The following is a 10,174-nucleotide window of genomic DNA, read 5'->3' on the forward strand; positions in this document are numbered from 1 at the left end:
ACACATGAATACACATGAATACACACACACACACACACACACACACACACACACACACACACACACACACACACACACACACACACACACACACACACGCGCGATACACACAGGTGTTTGTTTGTGTGTGAACCCAAACATGGTCATGTAGTTACACACACGTTTATATGAACGATGAAAAATATTTGATTATTTTATTGGTCATCTGGTCGAAGGTCTTTAGGAACATCGTCTCGTCTTTACTAACTGTTTTTCCATCTTTCTTCAAACGTTCCACCGTTTTCTCGTTCTCCTGGTGATTTTTTTCCCTTTCTTAAATCTCAGTCAGAGATGTTCCGTTTACCGTTGATGTTCTCACTGCCGGTTCTCATCATGTCCACATCCTTTACAGTAAACGAAACAAGATCTTCTTATGCAGCTTTTTTCACAGTAGATGTGTGTTCTCTGTCTGTTCTCCGTCTTTCACAGTAGATGTGTGTTCTCCGTCTGTTCTCCGTCTTTCACAGTAGATGTGTGTTCTCCGTCTGTTCTCCGTCTTTCACAGTAGATGTGTGTTCTCCGTCTGTTCTCCGTCTTTCACAGTAGATGTGTGTTCTCCATCTGTTCTCCGTCTTTCACAGTAGATGTGTGTTCTCCGTCTGTTCTCCGTCTTTCACAGTAGATGTGTGTTCATGGTCTGCTGTAGTGGAACATGACCCGACACCAGAGTCAGAGAGCAGATGTCAAAACGTTCTCTTTAACTTCACACAAAGTTCCACAAAATTTCGCTCTGCAGACACAATTTTCTACTAAAACGTAGGAAAAGTTGTCCTCTCCCTCTGATCAACTTCTGGAATCTCACACATCTTCATTTTTGAAACGTTTCTGTTGCTTTTTGTTTGACAGGAAGTCCTGAACACTTTCCAATAAGATCCGTTCAAACAGAAGAACAAAAATCCCTCTTTGTTCCTCCTCCCAGTAAATTTTCTTGGTGGCGTTTGAGGTCACGTTTTGAACAAAACAAACAGACAATGAACATCAGTGTGTTCAAGCTGCTCGATGTGTTTCTGTTCCTGTGGTTATTTTCTGGACTGGAACAGCTGACAGATCATTGTCACGGCCTCGAGTGAAAAAAACCTTCAGTGAGGGGAAATTTCAACATTTTTTTGGGTTTAAATCGATCCATAAATAAATCGCACACAAGAAAGGAGGGAACAAGACATTTGAGGACGTCATCTCGGACATTGATCAACATTTTTCAACATTTTTTCGACAGGTTTTTTTTTTTTTTGGCTGATAACTCAGGAAACTGTAAAGAACAGAAGAAAGATTTTTCTACAGTGGGATCCTTGGATAAAGCTGATACAGGCCACGCCCATTTCCACCAGTCTTTTTTTTTTTTTCCAGTGTGAATGTTTTGGTAAAAACATTTTTTGCTTTGTTGTCATATTTTTCATCTAATCTTCACCATATTTGGTTCATTCCATATTTAGAGCACCGTGAACAAAACCTATCAGTTAGTTTTTTGATATCAGTTACTGTTCATCTGTAATTGATTATCAAACTTTTGGAGGTGTGGTCTGATGCCATAAAAGGTTTGTGAATATTGTACACAGGGCCACATTAAACAAGCGTGTAACATTTCATGTAATTGTACCCACAGGGGGCACCACACTCACATTAAAACTGGATATTTGTCATTCTGTTGTATTAAATCAGATGAAACTTGGTACATGGCGCCTGCATAAGCATGTGCACAAGACACTGAAGCATGGTATCAATAGCACCACCTTCTGGTTATTAATGAAATGCCATCATATCACTTTAATGGGTTATAGTGTGATGTCTTAGTTAGTATGATGTAATCATATAGTATAATATCACAGATTAGGATGTTGACATAAATTAGTATGTCATAGTATACTAACATGTCATAGTGTAGTATGATGTTATAGTATACTATGATGTCATAGTATAGTATGATGTCAAAGTGTAGCATGACATCATAGTATATTATGATATCATAGTATACTATAACATCATACTACACTATGACATCATGGTATACTATAACATCATACTACACTATGACATCATAGTATACTATAACATCATACTGCACTATGATATAGTATAAAATGATATCATAGTGTAGTATGATATAATGTAGTATGATGTTATAGTATATTATGATATCATACTACACTATAACATCATACTACACCATGATATAGTATACTATGATATCATAGTGTAGTATGATGTTAGTGTGATGTTATAGTATACTATGATGTTATAGGGTAGTATGATGTTGTAGTGTACTATGATGTCATAGTGTAGTATGATGTTATAATATAGACTGATGTCATAGTGTAGTATGATGTCATAGTATACTTTGATATCGTACTACACTATGACATCATATTGTACTATGATGTTATGGTATTTTATGATATCATGGTGTAGTGTGATGTAATAATATACTATGATATCATAGTGTAGTATGACATCATAGTGTAGTATGATGTTATAGTATACTATGATGTCATAGGGTACACTATGATATCATAGTATATTATGATGTTAGTGTGATGTTATGGTATACTATGATGTCATAGTGTAGTATGATGTTATAGTATATTATGATATCATAGTGATGTGTGATGTTATAGTATACTGTGAGGTCATAGTGTAGTATGATGTTATAGTATACTATGATATAATAGTATATCATAACATCATACTACACTATGATATCATAGTATACTATGATATCATAGTGTAGTATGATGTTATAATATACTATGTATGTATGTATTTATGTATGTAATATAATATACTAAAACATCATACTACACTATGATATCATATTATACTATGATATCATAGTGTAGTATGATGTTATAATATACTATGTATGTATGTATTTATGTATGTAATATAATATACTAAAACATCATACTACACTATGATATCATACTATACTATGATATCATAGTGTAGTTTGATGTTATAGTGTACTATGATGTCATAGTGTAGTATGACATCATAGTGTAGTATGTTGGTATTAGTATACTATGATGTCATAGTGTAGTATGACATCATAGTGTAGTATGTTGGTATAGTATACTATGATGTCATAGTGTAGTATGATGTTATAGTATACTATGATGTCATAGGGTACACTATGATATCATAGTGTAGTATGATGTTAGTGTGATGTTATCATATACTATGATGTCATAGGGTAGTATGATGTTATAGTATACTATGATATCATACAGTAGTATGATGTTATAGTAAACTATGATGTCATAGTGTAGTATGACATCACAGTGTAGTATGTTGGTATAGTATACTATGATTTCATACTGTAGTTTGATGTTATAGTGTACTATGATGTCATAGTGTAGTATGACGTCATAGTGTAGTATGTTGGTATAGTATACTATGATGTCATAGTGTAGTATGACATCATAGTGTAGGATGTTGGTATAGTATACTATAATGTCATAGTGTAGTATGATATTATAGTATACTATGATATCATAGTGTAGTATGATGTTATGATATACTATGTACGTATGTATTTATGTATGTAATATAATATACTAAAACATCATACTACACTATGATATCATACTATAGTATGATTTCATAGTTTAGTTTGATGTTATAGTATACTATGATGTCATTATATAGTATGGCATCGTAGTGTAGTATGTTGGTATAGTATACTATGATGTCATAGTGTAGTATGACATCATAGTGTAGTATGTTCGTATAGTATACTATGATGTCATAGTGTAGTATGATGTTGTAGTATGCTATGATATCATAGTGTACTATGATGTTGTAGTATACTATGATGTCATAGGGTACACTATGATATCATAGTGTAGTATGATGTTAGTGTGATGTTATAGTATACTATGATGTTATAGGGTAGTATGATGTTGTAGTGTACTATGATGTCTTAGTGTAATAAGATGTTATAGTGTAGTATGATATCATAGTGTACTATGATGTTATAGTATGCTATGATGTCATAGTGTAGTATGATGTTATAGGGTAGTATGATGTTGTAGTGTACTATGATGTTACAGTGTAGTGTGATGTTATAGTATATTATGATGTCATAGTGTAGTGTGATGTTATTGTATACTATAACATACTACACTATGATGTCATACTGTAGTATGATGTCATAGTATACTTTGATATCATACTACACTATGACATCATATTGTAGTATGATGTTGTAATATACTATGATGCCATAGTGTAGTATGACATCATAGTGTAGTATGATGTTATAGTATAGACTGATGTCATAATGTAGTATGAAAGTGTATAATGACATCATAGTGTAGTATGATGTTATAGTATAGACTGATGTCATAGTATACTTTGATATCATACTACACTATGACATCATAGTGTAGTATGATGTTAGCATATATGTTAGCAAATAGCATATTATCATATCATACTGTACTATGATGTTATAGTATATTATGATATCATAGTGTAGTGATGTTTTAGTGTAGTATGATGTTACAGTACACTATCATGTCATAGTGTAGTATGACATCATAGTGTAGTATGATGTTATAGTATACTATGATGTCATAGTGTAGTATGACATACTGTAATGTGACATCATAGTGTAGTATGATGTTATCATGTACTATAATGTCATAGTGTAGTATTATGTCAAAGTATAGTATGACATCATAGAGTAGTATGATGTTATAGTATATTATGATATCATAGTGCAGTATGATGTTATAGTATACTATGATGTCATAGTGTAGTATGATGTTATAGTATACTATGCTATGATATCATAGGGTACACTATGATATCATAGTGTAGTATGATGTTATAGTATATTATGATATCATAGTATACTATAAAATCATACTACACTATGATATAGTATACTATGATATCATAGTGTAGTATGATGTTAGTGTGATGTTATAGTATACTATGGTGTAATAGTGTAGGATAATGTTATAGTGTAGTATGACATCATAGTGTAGTATGTTGGTATAGTATACTATGATGTCATAGTGTAGTATGACATCATAGAGTAGTATGTTGGTATAGTATACTATGATGTCATAGTGTAGTATGATGTTAGCATATATGTTAGCAAATAGCATATTATCATATCATACTGTACTATGATGTTATAGTATATTATGATATCATAGTGTAGTGATATTTTAGTGTAGTATGATGTTACAGTACACTATCATGCCATAGTGTAGTATGACATCATAGTGTAGTATGATGTCATAGTATACTATGATATCATAGTGTAGTATGACATAGTGTAATGTGACATCATAGTGTAGTATGATGTTATCATGTACTATGATGTCATAGTGTAGTATTATGTCAAAGTGTAGTATGACATCATAGAGTAGTATGATGTTATAGTATATTATGATATCATAGTGCATTATGATGTTATAGTATACTATGATGTCATAGCGTAGTATGATGTTATAGTATACTATGCTATGATATCATAGTGTAGTATGATGTTATAGTATATTATGATATCATAGTATACTATAAAATCATACTACACTATGATATAGTATACTATGATATCATAGTGTAGTATGATGTTAGTGTGATGTTATAGTATACTATGGTGTCATAGTGTAGTATAATGTTATAGTGTAGTATGACATCATAGTGTAGTATGTTGGTATAGTATAGTATGATGTCATAGTGTAGTATGACATCATAGAGTAGTATGTTGGTATAGTATACTATGATGTCATAGTGTAGTATGATGTTATAGTATACTATGATATCATAGTGTAGTATGATGTTATGATATACTATGTATGTATGTATTTATGTACGTAATATAATATACTTAAACAACATACTACACTATGATATCATGTAGTATGACGTTATAACATACTATGTATGTATGTATTTATGTATGTAATATAATATACTAAAACATCATACTACACTATGATATCATACTATACTATGATTTCATAGTGTAGTTTGATGTTATAGTATACTATGATGTCATAGTGTAGTATGACAACATAGTGTAGTATGTTGGTATAGTATACTATGATATCATAGTGTAGTATGATGCTATAGTATACTATGATGTCATAGTATAGTATGACATCATAGTGTAGTATGTTGGTATAGTATACTTCGATGTGATAGTGTAGTATGATGTTATAGTATACTATGATGTCATAGGGTACACTATGATATCATAGTGTACCCTATGACATCATAGTATACTATAATATCATACTACACTATGATATCAAAGTATACTATAACATCATACTACACTATGACATCATAGTATACTATAACAACATACTACACTATGATGTCATACTACACTATTACATCATAGTATATTATAGCATCATATTACACTATGATATCATACCATACTATAACATCATACTACACTATGACATCATAGTATACTATACCAAAATACTACACTATGATGTCATACTACACTATGACATCATAGTATACTATACCAACATACTACACTAAGATGTCATACTACACTATGACATCATAGTATACTATAGTATCATACTACACTATGATATCATAGCATACTATAACATCATACTACACTATGACATCATAGTATACAATACCAAAATACTACACTATGATGTCATACTACACTATGACATCATAGTATACTATACCAACATACTACACTATGATGTCATACTACACTATGACAGCATAGTATACTATAACATCAAACTACACTATGAAATCATAGTATAGTATGATATCATAGTGTAGTATGATGTTTTAGTATATTATATTACATAAATAAATACATACATACATAGTATATTATAACATCATACTACACTATGATATCATAGTGTAGTATGATGTTAGTGTGATGTTATCATATACTATGATGTCATAGGGTAGTATGATGTTATAGTATACTATGATGTCATAGTGTAGTATGACATCACAGTGTAGTATGTTGGTATAGTATACTATGATTTCATAGTGTAGTTTGATGTTATAGTGTACTATGATGTCATAGTGTAGTATGACATCATAGTGTAGTATGTTGGTATAGTATACTATGATGTCATAGTGTAGTATGATGTCATAGTATACTATGATATCATAGTGTAGTATGATGTTATAGTATACTATGATGTCATAGGGTACACTATGATATCATAGTGTAGTATGATGTTAGTGTGATGTTATCATATACTATGATGTCATAGGGTAGTATGATGTTATAGTATACTATGATGTCATAGTGTAGTATGACATCACAGTGTAGTATGTTGGTATAGTATACTATGATTTCATAGTGTAGTTTGATGTTATAGTGTACTATGATGTCATAGTGTTGTATAACATCATAGAGTAGTATGTTGGTATAGTATACTATGATGTCATAGTGTAGTATGATGTTATAGTATACTATGATATCATAGTGTAGTATGATGTTATGATATACTATGTATGTATGTATTTATGTATGTAATATAATATACTAAAACATCATACTACACTATGATATCATGTAGTATGATGTTATAATATACTATGTATGTATGTATTTATGTATGTAATATAATATACTAAAACATCATACTACACTATGATATCATACTATACTATGATTTTATAGTGTAGTTTGATGTTATGGTATACTATGATGTCATAGTGTAGTATGACATCATAGTGTAGTATGTTGGTATAGTATACTATGATGTCATAGTGTAGTATGATGTTATAGTATACTTTGATATCATAGTGTAGTATGATGTTAAAATATACTATGTATGTATGTATTTATGTATGTAATATAATATACTAAAACATCATACTACACTATGATATCATACTATACTATGATTTCATAGTGTAGTTTGATGTTATAGTATACTATGATATCATAGTGTAGTATGATGTTATAGTATACTATGATGTCATAGGGTACACTATGATAACATAGTGTAGTATGATGTTAGTGTGATGTTATCATATACTATGATGTCATAGGGTAGTATGATGTTATAGTATACTATGATATCATAGAGTAGTATGATGTTATAGTATACTATGATGTCATAGTGTAGTATGACATCACACTGTAGTATGTTGGTATAGTATACTATGATTTCATACTGTAGTTTGATGTTATAGTGTACTATGATGTCATAGTGTAGTATGACATCATAGTGTAGTATGTTGGTATATTATACTATGATGTCATAGGGTACACTATGATATCATAGTGTAGTATGATGTTAGTGTGATGTTATCATATACTATGATGTCATAGGGTAGTATGATGTTATAGTGTACTATGATGTCATAGTGTAGTATGACATCATAGTGTAGTATGATGCTATAGTATACTATGATGTCATAGTGTAGTATGACATCATAGTGTAGTATGTTGGTATAGTATACTATGATGTCATAGTGTAGTATGATGTTATAGTATACTTTGATATCATAGTGTAGTATGATGTTATAGTAGACTATGATGTCATAGGGTACACTATGATATCATAGTGTAGTATGATGTTAGTGTGATGTTATCAAATACTATGATGTCATAGGGTAGTATGATGTTATAGTATACTATGATATCATAGAGTAGTATGATGTTATAGTATACTATGATTTCATACTGTAGTTTGATGTTATAGTGTACTATGATGTCATAGTGTAGTATGACATCATAGTGTAGTATGTTGGTATAGTATACTATGATGTCATAGTGTAGTATGATGTTATAGTATGCTATGATATCATAGTGTAGTATGATGCTATAGTATACTATGATGTCATAGTGTAGTATGATGTTATAGTATACTATGATATCATAGTGTAGTATGATATTCTACTATACTATGATGTCATAGTGTAGTATGATGTTATAGTATACTATGATGTCATAGTGTAGTATGACATCACAGTGTAGTATGTTGGTATAGTATACTATGATATCATAGTGTAGTATGATGTTATGATATACTATGTATGTATGTTTTTATGTATGTAATATAGTATACTATAACATCATACTACACTATGATAGTATACTATACTATGATTTCATAGTTTAGTTTGATGTTATAGTATACTATGATGTCATAGTGTAGTATGACATCATAGTGTAGTATTTTGGTATAGTATACTATGATGTCATAGTCTAGTATGATGTTATAGTATGGTATGATATCATAGTGTAATATGATGCTATAGTGTACTATGATGTCATAGTGTAGTATAACATCATAGTGTAGTATGTTGGTATAGTATACTATGATGTCATAGTGTAGTATGATGTTATAGTATACTTTGATATCATAGTGTAGTATGATGTTATAATATACTATGATGTCATAGGGTACACTATGATATCATAGTGTAGTATGATGTTAGTGTGATGTTATCAAATACTATGATGTCATAGGGTAGTATGATATTATAGTATACTATGATATCATAGAGTAGTATGATGTTATAGTATACTATGATTTCATACTGTAGTTTGATGTTATAGTGTACTATGATGTCATAGTGTAGTATGACATCATAGTGTAGTATGTTGGTATAGTATACTATGATGTCATAGTGTAGTATGATGTTATAGTATGCTATGATATCATAGTGTAGTATGATGCTATAGTATACTATGTATGTATGTATTTAAGTATGTAATATAATATACTACAACATCATACTACACTATGATATCATACTATACTATGATTTCATAGTGTAGTTTGATGTTATAGTATACTATGCTGTCATAGTGTAGTATGATATCATAGTGTAGTATGTTGGTATTAGTATACTATGATGTCATAGTGTAGTATGACATCATAGTGTAGTATGTTGGTATACTATACTATGATGTGATAGTGTAGTATGACATCATAGTGTAGTATTTTGGTATTGTATACTATGATGTCATAGTGTAGTATGATGTTATAGTATGCTATGATATCATAGTGTAGTATGATACTATAGTATACTATGATGTCATAGTGTAGTATGACATCTTCGTGTAGTATGTTGGTATAGTATACTATGATGTCATAGTGTAGTATGATGTTATAGTATACTATGATATCATAGTGTAGTATGATGTTATGGTATA

This window comes from Lutjanus erythropterus, chromosome 6 (assembly GCF_056507025.1).
Source record: "Lutjanus erythropterus isolate fLutEry1 chromosome 6, fLutEry1.hap2, whole genome shotgun sequence".
Lineage (NCBI taxonomy): Eukaryota > Metazoa > Chordata > Actinopteri > Lutjaniformes > Lutjanidae > Lutjanus > Lutjanus erythropterus.